This window comes from Equus asinus, chromosome 10, assembly GCF_041296235.1.
Source record: "Equus asinus isolate D_3611 breed Donkey chromosome 10, EquAss-T2T_v2, whole genome shotgun sequence".
Classification (NCBI taxonomy): domain Eukaryota; kingdom Metazoa; phylum Chordata; class Mammalia; order Perissodactyla; family Equidae; genus Equus; species Equus asinus.
Window position 1 is genome coordinate 96,485,426 of NC_091799.1, and position 13,013 is coordinate 96,498,438.

The 13,013-nt window shown below is 43.1% G+C and overlaps 1 protein-coding gene across 3 annotated transcripts in view; it reads left to right on the forward strand.

The window, feature by feature from the left end:
• ANKH (ANKH inorganic pyrophosphate transport regulator) overlaps positions 1–13,013 on the forward strand; it is a 139,166-nt gene that overhangs the window by 15,279 nt on the left and 110,874 nt on the right. Inside the window, exon 1 of one of the 3 annotated variants that reach the window (XM_070519849.1) lies at positions 8,748–8,922. The exons of the other annotated variants lie outside the window; for them this stretch is intronic. The gene's annotated coding sequence lies outside the window, so the exon portion shown is untranslated. Of the gene's footprint in view, positions 1–8,747; positions 8,923–13,013 lie in introns of those variants that run through there. 3 annotated transcript variants of the gene reach the window in all.

Consider the following 13,013-nt stretch of genomic DNA (forward strand, 5'->3'; position numbering starts at 1 on the left):
CATTTTCCTGGGTGAACTGTGGGAGGCCGAGGGACGGAGGAGCTGCAGGCTGGATGCCCCTCAGGCTGCTGCAGGACGACTCCTTCCACAGGCGTCTTGGACCCAGGTGGGCATCGCGGACCCAGGACAGCCAGGTCGGCTGGGGGTGACGAATCGGGTAGAAGGAAGATAATGCACCTTCAGCCATCGCGTGTGACATCCTTGCCTGTAACTTGCTGCAATCTAAAGTATGGTAGCGGGTGAGCTCTTTTCTGCTCATGCAACATGGAAGGCAGTTTTAAATGTTTTCACATGAAAAATAACTCTGCTTTCTTTAACTTAGAGAAATACTCGTTCTACTAGTCGCAATCAGTAGCTACCTGGACTTAAAAAAAAAAAAAATCATGTTCTCTGCCCTGTAATTTATTTTGACCTAACCATGTTTTACCTGCCTGGCTAATTTCCAAGGGCCCTGCCACTTCCATCTTGTGTTTCCTTTCTCCTAATTAGTCCTTAAGTGGCATTCAGATTCTGTTTTTAAGTGTATTATTGCTGTGTTTTCCAGTGAGGGTAAAATTTAAAAACGCCTACCTGTATCTATTGATTTAGGCTTACCTGTGCCTCTGTCCCATTGATATCTTCTTGAAAAATAATACAGAAGGTGACTTTTAATAATAGGAGACCCATAAGCTACCAGGAAGCTCAACATTTAGATGAGAATTTGTAATCAGACCATATCCATATTGTAAAAGGAATATCTCTAATATATATGTTACATCGACTTACATTCCTTTTTTGTTTTTTGTTTTGAGACTCGACCTTGTCATCTCCAGTGTAAGACATTTGCCTTAGATTGAGGGTAAAATTCTTAACCTGTTTTATTTTCTTTTTCATTCAGCAGAAGTGGGCAATCTTGTGTCAGAAAACAACACAATGAATATTGCCCTTTCCCCTGCCTGGTGCACACTTCACATGTGTAGAGCCCTTCACAAATTGTAAAGTATGTTCTCATTAAATCTAACAGTTGTTCCACAATCCAGGTGCATGTAGGGTAATGCTGCCCAGAAGAAGTGGGAGGCCGCCACCAGTGGACCTCTTTAGAGGACATGAGAGCTCGCTGGCCTGGCCGCCCTTAGCCCCCTCCCCCCGGGGAACTCCATCTCCCTTCCACGCCTACATGGTGCTTCTCAGCAGGGGCCCATGGAGTCCCACCTTGGGGTTATGGAAATGAGGTGGAGAGTGGAGAGGTGGCGAGGCTCAGAGCTGCTGGGAGCCTACTGTCCGTGATCTGTGCTGGGCTCAATGGATCACAGCCAGAGGACAGCCGCCCCTTCTCTGGGTGTTTCTGTGTCCTGAGCCGCCTCTGCTCCCCTGTCTGAGGGCCCTCTCTGTCATGACAGGTGCTCCCTTTCAGCACTCAGGTGTGGTCACAGCACAGGCTTAGCAGGGTTCCATGTCATTTGCAGCTTCCACCCTGGTCCTCCTGGAATTCTGTCCTTACACACACAGCTCTCTCCTTCCTTAAACATTCATAATCTATGGCTCTGCCTTCCCAAAAACGCTGGGCCCACTCTCACCCTGCACCGCCCCGCCCCCCGCCCTCCCCTGAACACTGAGTGCCTTGCAGTTGTTTCTCCTTATCAATGCGGGCAGAGTATTACTTTCTTTAAAATCTAATCATCAGGTGAAGAAAGCCCTCAGTGTGGGTTCTCTGGGCTTTCATTGGCTGTATCTTCTGGCAGACACTGCAGTCTCCTTTGCTTTTCAGCACCTTTTCATAAATCAGGTGTCTTTTTTTTTTAAAGATTTTCTTTTTCCCTTCCAAGCATTCATCAGTTTCAGATTAGGTTCCCCGGGTTTCTGCCATGATGAATTTCTTGCCTTTTTGTGGCAGCCGGCTCCAGAGGAGGCGGGGGGAGTCACATTCGTTCCACCCTTCCGGGTGCTGTGCTCGACGCATCTCCACAGTCCATCACCTCTCCGTATTTACACATCTGTCTCCCCATCTAACCACGAACCCCTGAGGGCGGGGCTGGTATGTGACTCCACCTACTGTGCCTGCCTCCTGGCTCCCCTTCCGAGAGCACTCAGTGCAGAGGAGGAGCCTCAGAAGGACCTGAATGAAATCAATGGATGCAGTGAATGGATGCCTGAAAACAGGAGCTGCATAACAAATACGATCTGCTCAAGCCTCGTGCAGGTGTCCCCCATCTTCTGTCAGCTGAAGTGCCTCTGTCCCTCTAAATGGGGGGACCACAAACTGAGGTCATTAGTTTCTTCCTGAGCACAATACCTTGTACATGCTTAGCTCAGGGTGAGTGGCAGGAAGATGCCAATGCTTGACTGTGCCGCCAGAGCGGCCCCCTCCCCTGCCCAGAGAGGAAGGCAGCTCCTCTGGAAGGCTGAATCTGGACCCATGTCAGGGAGGGAATTACTAGTGGCACGGACTTGCTGTTTGGGTTTGTCAACTGGTTGGAATGTAGATGCCGGGAAACTGACAGCCTTGAATAACCATTTCTCTTGTGGTTGGGTGAGAAATCATTTTCTGGTGAAAGAAAATATGCAAAGCCATGCCTTTTGTGTGAGGTGATCTCACTTAAGGGAAAAAACTCAGGGTGATTTGGGTACCATTGAGGTGCTCCCTGGTGAGGAGAAGGTGTTAACCCTGCAGGACACATCGCCGCAGGGAGGTGAGAGCACAGTGGGCAAAGGATGCTGGGGAGGCCCCCTGACTACTCTTAGCCCTGAGAGTCCACAAAGAAGACCAGCTTCTCTTTAGGGGGCCACATCCACGTGGCTGTTAAAGCAGTATCTTAGTGGATGGCAGTCTTGTTTGATTGACAAGTGTGTATCTTCATCCAGGGCAGAGGAATCATCCTGCACAACCATGGCTGGAACTAGACTGAATTGGCTCGGATGTGAAGAGCAAGATTAGTGAGAAGAGTTTGTTATTAAATTAGCTGTTATCTCCTAGTAAAGAGCATTCTGCACTTCGTGCTTTTGATCATCAGAGTGGGCTGTGGCCAAACCAAAATGCTTTTAGGTGCCATAGTATCTGTCATACCAATGGCAAGATTATATTACATTTCATAGCATGGGATCAGTAACACTCAAGTAGTAGTAATTTAATAACTAGCAAACAATATTGCTATTAGGCCTGCCCTCCCTGCCTCTCTCCATCGCTCTGTCTAATATATCCCCTAATAACCTGTAATAATTTTCTATGCAAATAATGTTAACAATTATAGTTTATGGACTATCTATATATATCAGTCATGCTCCACACACTGATGTTTCACTCAACCATAGACTGCATATATGACGGTGGTCCCATTAGACTAGTACCATGTAGCTTAGGTATGCAGTAGGCTATACCATTTAGGTGTGTGTAAGTACACTCCATGATGTTTGCATAGTGACGAAATTGCCTAACGGCACTTTACTCAGAACATATCCCCATTCTTAAGCGACTCATGACTGTATTTAACGTTGTAAGAAAAGAAAGTCCTTTACTGTAGGAATTTTGAATTTGTTACATCATTTACCATTACACCAGGTGAGAGAATATGGTGGAAAATCGAATTAGAATGCTTTCCCTCCCCAAAATCCAAATGAGAAGATGGAAGAGAAAATGCATTTGGGATGTCCCTACCATCCAAAGTTTATAAAGAGGAAATCTGATCTCTTAATGTATGCCAGTTCATTAGCAACTGAGGTTGAGATGCACGTTCAAAGGGAAAAGGATGGACATAAAGAGTGACAGATTTATTTATTTATTTTTTGGTGAGGAAGATTGGCCCTGAGCTAACATCTGTGCCAATCATCCTCTATTTTATATGTGGGACCCCGCCACAGCATGGCTTAATGAATGGTATGGGTCTGAACCCAGGAACACTGGGCTGCTGAAGCAGAGCATGCAAACAACCACCACGCCACCAGGCCAGCCCCAACAGTGATAGATTTTTAAAACACAATACTGTTTTGTAAACTATAACCCTCTCCTCTTGAACCCAGAAGTGTAATGTGTACATGTTTGCCATTTTTTCCCTTTGGAGGTTCTTAAAGCATTGATTACATAACCTTGGTAACATTTTGATAGTTTTCTGTTGTTTGAGGTTTCCCTTAGCATGATATGAAATATTTACAGGTTGTTTGAAATAAGCCAGGTTTTCTTTTTAATGGGATTGAGTTTAGTTTAAAAAAGAAAAAGAGAGCAAAAAAAAAAAAAAAAGAAACCTTAGAAAGCAAAGCATGGATTTGCCATTAAGCTGACAGTAGGGCTTCAAAAATAAAGCCTACAACCCCACAGGATGAGCATACAGTACGATGACTCTTAGAGTGACCCTAGGCTCCTATCGTCTACCTTTCGTTGTGGTTTCCCAAAATGGAGAGATAACCTCTTCATGCGTGTGCTATTGTTTCTTCCAGGGGTGGACAGTTCCTGGACGTAAAAGCATTTTTCTTCTTTCATCTCCTCTTTGAGGTGTTTTTGTTTGGTTTGGGGTGAGAGAGAGGGAGTGGAAAGAAATAAATCACTATTTTTCTTTCAACAGATCCTTAAAAGTAATTTATAACTTAACTCTCCTCAGAATAAAATATCATTTTCTTCCTAATAATTTCCACTGCTTTATCATAGAAAGGTGCAATAATGACACTTGAACTTGATAAAACAGAATATATAACTTAGAAAAGCAAATTAAAAATCCTTATTGACTTTTCGACTGTCGTTTTTCATGGGGTCTCGTAATGAGCAGTGGTTATTTGGAAGCATGTGGTCCTCCCATATTGAGCAGGAGAAACCATCTTTATCTTAAGATTGCCGGAGACACTGGGTCCATATCTATAGGCACGAAATAAATAGACCCTTACACTGCCCGTCTGTATGATTTGGCAGCCTCAGCAGTCGATTGTCCCTCAGTTGACATGGCCCCAAGCCATTGTTGTGGATCCAAAGGACAGCTGGAATCACAGGATCAGCCGCGTGCAGAGGCAGTCCACAGGATACAGATGAAGCCTTTGATACACCATCCTTCTTGATTACGACCCTTTTGTTCACTTAGCAGCCCTGTGAACCTGCTGCTTCTCTTTGTTGAAACATGCAGGTCCCGAAGGATTGTGGGGTACCTTCCTTTCTTCTACAGTCAGGGCATCCTCCTGCACAGCTCTTATTCAGAGCCCCACAGTGGCAGCCTCCACAGCAAAGCGGGTTTTATTTCAAAAGCAGCAACAGTCCTTTTTTCCCTCGATGATCTCTGTGTTCTTTACTGGCTGCATAATCATTCACTCTGAGGTGCCTACTTTTTCCTCTTTTTCTTTTCCCCCAGTATGGATGAAAATAGTACAATAAAGATTTTGTTCTTGTCCACTAACGCCGTGACTTTAGTGGTTTTTGGCTCCCTTCTTCTCCCTCAGAGCGATGTTTTGGTGAAGAGCCCTTAATCTTACAGGACAACCTGCAAGACTGCAGTTTGACAAGCAGCGAACTTGAGATTCATTCCTAGCGGTACCTTTCACAATGTGTCAAATGTGTGTGTTTGCGCTCCCGTGAATTGCGTTGGATGATGTAAACTTGGTCTCTCATAGAACAGCCCAAGAAACAATAACCAGTTGCTTATCTATGGCTGTTATTTGCTCTCAAACTATATTCCATTGCCCACATGTGGAATAATTTTAAAAGAAATCCTTGAAAAAGCTGAATGACTACAAAGCATGTAAAACTAATTATTAAATAAATCTTGTCCACTTCTTGTCCTAGTCCAAACTCTAGTGACTATTACACTGAATAAATGGATTTGTAAATATTGCTGTTTCCCTACGGCTCTGTGTGTAGGGTGGTGTCATGGCATGCTTGTTGTATGGAAAACTAAAGGAAAGCCATGGGAATGCCTGCTTAAACACTTGAATCATGGAAATAGTTGTCTTAGACACTTTCGTAACAGTCTTAAAACTTTTAAAATCATAACCACTTCCCAGCAGTTTGACACGGTTCTTTAAGCGTGATTTACTGAAAGATACAAGGTTAGAATCTGGCTGTGTCAAAATAAGAGTTTTACTAGAATCTGTTAGTTTGTGAAAAGCCTTCATGGGGATTTTCTGTGGTCATGCTCATAGTCTGCAGGACCGGGGTAATTAATCCATTACCTTGGGCTCATCGTTAGTCGGACAGACCCTAGGTCTCCTTGCACCTGTGCTCATAGACCAGTGTTATAGGACATGAAAGGTACCCTACAGAACCCAGTGTGGGGAGAGTCAAATTAGACTGCCTGGCTCCCTTGGTGGATTGGAATTCAAGGGAAGCTCCAGCTCCCCTGTGTTGCTTCTCCTAGGGCTGGACCCAACGTAACCTCCTCTCAAGTCACTGTCAACGCAAGTCTTTTTGTAGGGAGTTCAGAAGACCCCGTAAATTTATGGCACTATAAGGGCAGGATGTACTGATATCTTATGAGAAACCCCCAAGATAGCCCTCCCTGGATACACAACCCTAAACACACACACACACACCGTCTTGTTTGATTACTTTATACTGTCTTCTTTTCTTTTCCTTTGTTAGTGAAAACAGAAAAGTAAAAAACAAAAACCATGTTTTCTTTGCCAACAGTGAAGCTTTCAGACCTCAGGATAGTGGCTTCAGGTACAGGATAGAGGGAAGAAACATAGCTCTGGACTTATTTATTCATCCAAACTGGACTCTTACCATATTCACTAATTAGATAAATGGGTAAAACAGTACTCATTTTTGTTCTTTGCCAAAATAACAAAATGGAGGAGCTATTGGAAAGCGTGTTGCTGTCAACACCATTCATCTGGATGTTAATTGTCAGATGTTAAAGTCTTCTCTGAAACCTCAGTTGTAAAGAAAGAGCTTTTTTTCCCCTTGCATGCTTAGGTAAACAGGAATGGAAGAGCAGGAAAAAGCTGATAATATGATAGGTTGGTAACTAATTTCTTCCCTGAGGGAAACATTTTAAGTAGAAAATTGATAGCTGCCCCATGGCTCCAGTCCTCCCTGGAAGACGCTACTAGGAGCACCAGAGTTCTCTGGGACCCAGACAAAGAGCTCGTTATACATAAAGAAAAGGCGGGGGGCGGAGGAGGGGCAAGAAAGGCAGAAATAACCCACAAACTCAGAACAAACATATAAAATCCTTAAAATCCAACAAACAAATCCCAAATCTGCAAACTCCTCATGTGCCTCTGTGAAGCAGAATGTTCGAGACATGGACGGGGCCCATCTTTGTACAGCCACCTGAGTCCAGAAGGCCTGGCTTCCATGTGCAATTGGAAATATAGAAAATGTAAAGTTATCTTTGACCTCCACTGTCTCTCTAGATCTCTGAGTTGTAGCTACAGCACCCTAATAAAAACTAAATAGCCCAGCAAAGCGAGAGCACATCTGAGGAATTCGAAGCCTGCATTGAGATAGAAATAGCATCAATGTCTTTCTTTAGGTTAAGGACCTCTTCTAAATTAAAATTTGCTGCTTTTGAGCTAGTAGCCAAGAAGTTTCGTGAAAGCACTGAAATATTACACATAGCTAGAAACACCTTAGGCCAAAAGTAAGGTCAGGGAATCTTGGCAAGTGAAACATAATTGTATGTTTAGGAAATATGCAAGTCTCTTTGCTTGTTGTGCAGAGAAAGAATGGACTATAAGAGAGAAATATAAGGTATCAGAGTTGTCCCAAGACTGCCAAGCTTGGGGATATTAAAAAAAAAAAAAAAGCTTTATGTTATACCTACCATCCAGGAAAGTAAGACATGAGGCAGAGAAAGACAAATTGCACAGCTCTGCTAATAAAGTTGTTCTGCTCTGCAGCCAAGGGACTCATTTGCTCAACCATGAAGGTGAACTTGACTCCAGGTCAGAATCTGTGGATGATGCAAGAAAATTCTGTTCCTCCCCAATCTGTGGATGATGTAAGAAAATTCTGTTCTTCCCCTTCAGCCTTGCTTCGTGGATTCACAAGAGGAAGAGAAAAGTATCATGTCCATTGTGAAAAGGTCACCTTCAGGTGTCTAAAACAGATCACAGTTACATTTCCTTACCTGAGTATGACGTGTGTGCCCTCTGTGTGTGAATGGTGCTGTCTGGGCAGTCAGTCTGCAAGGTGGGATTTCATTGACCCTGTAGGTTATCCTTACCGCTTCCCTCACACAGTCTTCCTTTCGTGATGGCCCATATCCTCCCCGCCCAGAGCAGGCAGCAAGAGCATGTTGAGGAGGGAGCTGGAGTGTTGGTAGGACAAGAACTCACCTTACTCCTGAGTTTCCTCCGGTCTGCTGCTCCTCGGGTTCAGGCTTCTGACCAGGGCCTGGCGCTCTGCTCTTGCTTCACTCCTGCCTCGTCTACCTTGTCTGTTCCTACCGGATGGGCTTTTTTTTTTCTTTTTGGCCAACTTGATACTTGTTTGGATGGGGCTCTCCATTGTTGAGGTCCAGTGTGCTGTAGAAAAATGAGAACCCCAGTGACTTGTTGCTTAGGGAGCTGAATGGCCCAGGAGATGGGCTCCCTGCTGCTGAGGTGAAGGCAGTTACCACACTCAGGAAGCAAGGTCTGTGACTGTTCTAATCGCTCCAGCGCTCTGGCCACAACTTAGAGGCCTCGCTTACCTGGACGCTCTCCACAAGGCTTTGCTGTCCTACAGCAGAACCGCAATGGGACAGAACAGGAGATGGTGGGTAGAACAGGTGTTCTATGTAGGCATCTTCATGTGTTCTGCCTTCCGTGTCCAGAACGTTCTGCTCTAGGCTCTTGAAACAGAGAGAAGAAAGAGAGGAAAATCTCCATCCAGTGGCGACATGATTGCTCAGTCGTGAATCATGAGCACTTCGTGAATGGAGGAGACACTTCCGTGTTTGGCATTCAGACTTGGGCTAGACAGAATGTCCCCACCCGCTGCTCCTGCCAGCTTCATCTGCTTCAAGTCCAGCCCAAGAGACGTAGGTGAGTGTTTTCTCAGGAGGCTGCAAACTACAGGCTTTGACACTCTGCAGGCAGGACGATCTGTTCATTTTAGTTCCCCCATGTCCTGTGCAGAGGGAGACATAACTGGTTCTTTTTTTTTTTTTTTAAGATTTGCTTTTTGGTGAGGAAGATTGGCCCTGAGCTAACACCTGTTGCCAATCTTCCTCTATTTTTTTTCTTGCCCGAAGCCCCAGTATGTAGTTGTATATCCTAGTTGTAAGTCATTCTAGTTCTTCTGTGTGGGATGCTGTCACAGCATGGCTTGATAAGCAGTGTGTAGGTCCACATCCAGGATCCGAACCAGCGAACCCAGGGCCGCCAAAGCGAAGCGCGCAAACTTAACCACTGTGCCACCGGGCTGGCCCCCTACATAGCTAGTTCTAAAGGAAGGCCCTAGAAGAGGTTGAACTGCCTGTTAGCCAAACCACGGTAGCCAAGACTGAACAACCCGGCTGCATAAGATGTCACTGAACTGGCGTGGACCATCCAGGCCTGCCTCTTTGGGGATGTCGCTTTGTCAGAGCTGGTCTCTATCCTTGGCCCTCATCTGCTGGTGAGCTGAGCTTTTCATGTGGTTCACTCCTGCTGAAACACAGCAGCAGTCTCCAGACCTGGCAGGTGAAGAAATGATTGGCAAGGCGATCAGCCGTATAAGAAGCCACACCCCCATCCTCAAGCAGCTGTGAGGTTATGTCAGTGTTATCGAAGACACCAGTTAGCTGTTTACATCTCTACCAGAAACAAAGCAGGCCGAAATAATATTTTAAATTTCGTTACAATGACTAGCCTCTTACGTAGCTATTACCTAGGAATTCATCTAATCTGAGTGAAAGCATTTATCTAGTTAGCATTTTACTATCTTCTGGGCATAGAAATTGCTCACTGTTTATTATTCCTTTGTAAAGAAGTAATCTATTTGCTTTTTCTTAAAAAAAAAAAAAAAAAAAAAACACCTAATTCCTTAGAGCTTCAGAATTGGTACCTAATTCTGGAATTCTAGGATTTTTCATAAAATAAGTTATCACATATTGACACATCCTACAACATGGGTGAAACTTGAAGACATTATGCAAAGTGAAATAAGCCAGTGACAAAAAGACGAATACTGTATGATTCCACTCATATTAGGTGCCTAGAGTCGTCAGATTCATAGAGGCAGAAAGTAGAAGGGTGTTTGCTGGGGGCTGCTGGAGGAGAGAATGAAGAGTTGAAGTTATGGGTACCGAGCTTCAGTTTTGCAAGGTGAAAAAGTTCTAGAGATGGATGGTGGTGATGGTTGTACAACAGCGTGAATGTACTTAATGCCACTGAACTTTACACTTAAAAAATGGTTAAAATAGTAAATTTTATATATGCATGTTTTACCACACTTAAAAAATGAATTTCATAAAAGAAAAAACTATCATCTATTTTATGCTTTAATTATTTTCCCTTGGATCCCTTTTGTTCAGAATGAAGAGGCCTAAGTTTTCTCTTTTGTTTTTTAACAAAACTTTGTGTGTTAGCTCTTGCTCCCTCTAAACGTTTGTTCGCCCAGTTCTACCTAATGAATGTAAAACCTCACCTCCCCAGTAGTGACAGTTCGTACCTGATACCTATTAGTCATGTACATTCCCCCTCCAAACTTTTAGGGCTGTTCCAGACATGTGCTGTAGGATAAAGAAGAAAAAAATCACGATTAAGGTATTAGCCTGTCAAGTTATATAAAACCGAAAGGCACACTAATTTGGAGCAGCTGTGAGTTCTTTTTCTGAGACTCCGCTCAATGGGAACTTTCCTGTTTTCCATTCATTTTCCATCGTCATGGATGCCCTTGGGGTCATCTTCTAGGACACACCTTAGCTGTCTGTATAAAGAGTCAGAACCTTCTCCTTTTAGACTCTGAGTGAGGCTTCCTGGGCATCATTAGAAAGCCAGGGGGACTCATCGAACCTCATAAATCAGTAGAATTTTGAAGCTAATTTGAAAATGCAATAGTTACCAAATCAAATCGTTTGTCATTTTTAGAAACCACCTTATAAGCATCTACTTTTGTTTGAAACTGGCAATTAAACCATTAGTATAACCGTCATACTGTAGTTATCAGTACTGTATATTTGAAAGTTGCTAAGAGAGTAGATCTTCAGAGGTCTCATCGCACACACAAAAATTATAACTGTGTGGTGATGGATGTTAACCAAACCTGTTGTACTCATTTTACAATATATCCATATATCAAATCATTATGTTGTACACCTGAAACTAATCCATTGCTGTATGTCAACTATAACTCAATTCAAAAAACAGCAGAGGCAGACCTTTGGAGTCACGGGTAAATTGATTATTTTGAGCGTGGTGATGGCTTCACTGGTGCAGACATATGTCAGAACATCAAATTGAACATGGTAAGTATGCATGTTAAATATACCTCAACAAAGCTGTTTTAGAAAAATTAAATCTGCAAAACAAAAATAAAAAATATGTAATAAAAACGTTCACAAATCAAGAAAAGTCACTGCTCAATTAACCTTAGAATGAGATTACTGGATTACAAATTAATATGGTAAAAACCAAGTTAGACAAATCAGCATTTGGTTGAGATCTGAATCTAGAAAAGAATAACCTATGTCTGTGATTTTTTTCGTGTTTCACGGTCACCTGCTTCCTAGAAAATTGTAGCAGAAACAACTTTCTGAGTGTAGTCTGTCCGAGGACAAAACAGAAAATAGTGGACACATACACCCTGCTGGAATAATATACCATTCCTTTTTAAAAATCTTTCAACAGGGGCTAGCCTGGTGGCTCAACGGTTAAATTCACACATTCTGCTTTGGTGGCCCGGGGTTCGCCGGTTCGGATCCTGGGTGTGGACCTACACACCACTTGTCAAGCCATGCCGTGGTAGGCATCCCACATATAAAATAGAGGAAGATGGACATGGATGTTAGCTCAGGGCCAATCTTCCTCAGCAAAAAGAGGAGGATTGACGGCAGATGTTAGCTCAGGGCTAATCTTTCTAAAAAAAGAAAAAAAAACTTTTAGAGAAAGACGAACTCTGTATGACTGCACTCATAGGTGGAAGTTAACATATAGACAAAGAGAACTGATTGGTGGTTACCAGGGGAAAGGGGGGGTCGGGGGGGGGCACAAAGGGTGAAGTGGTGTACCCACAACATGACTAACAGTAATGTACAACTGAAATTTCACAAGGTTGTCATAATCTTAATAAAAAGAAAAAAAAAATCTTTGAACAGTATCTTGGATACAGAACGAGGAAAAGAAAAAAACAACTATAAAAAAGTATTGGGGAATTCCTTGCCCTGGCCACACTCCACTTGTTGAGAATAAAAGAGTACTGGAGTCTCTCCGTGAGCAAAACTGTTTCTAGGAGGTGTGGTAGGATGAAAGCAGTTATTCCCAGTCACTTACATGGCAAAAGCCTCCCTTTTAAAGTATTTAAGAACTTCTCATATGTTCTTTTGCTTATTCTCAGAAGACTTCTTCTGTGACATTCATAGAGGGGTGTGGCTAAATGTCTTGGACAAGGCCAGCCTCGACATTTGTTATGTTAGATCTCAAAAAGTTCTGACCCTGGTCATTTCTCTGGCCACCTGCAGTTGGTTACATGGTGCTTGACAGTCACAGCAGAGTTCCTACCTCTGATGGCGAATGTTTGGTCTTCACATTCGTTCACAGGTCAGAGTAGACACTGAGTCCCACAGACATCCACAACATGCATAAAGTGTGCTATTTATGGTACAAAATGAGAAGATTGAGGATGAAAGCCTAAGAAATGAGTGCCATTAGGACTTGCATTCTGTTGTCCAGTGTCTTGTAATTTCTTCTAGGAAAACAAAAATCTAGGGCTTGGCATTTTCTAGTCTTGATTTCAGCATGTAGGTAAGATGAGTTTGGAGAATGATCAAAATCTAGCCAGCCTTGAAAACAAAACCAAACAAAAGCTCTTTTTTATGCTAAATATTTTTTTTAAAAAAAGGAATCTCTCCAGTTTTTGTTGTTAACTGATAAAACTCTAGTAGTTGAGGCTAGAGGCTTAACCTTGACAGAATACACTGGTATTCTCTTCTTTA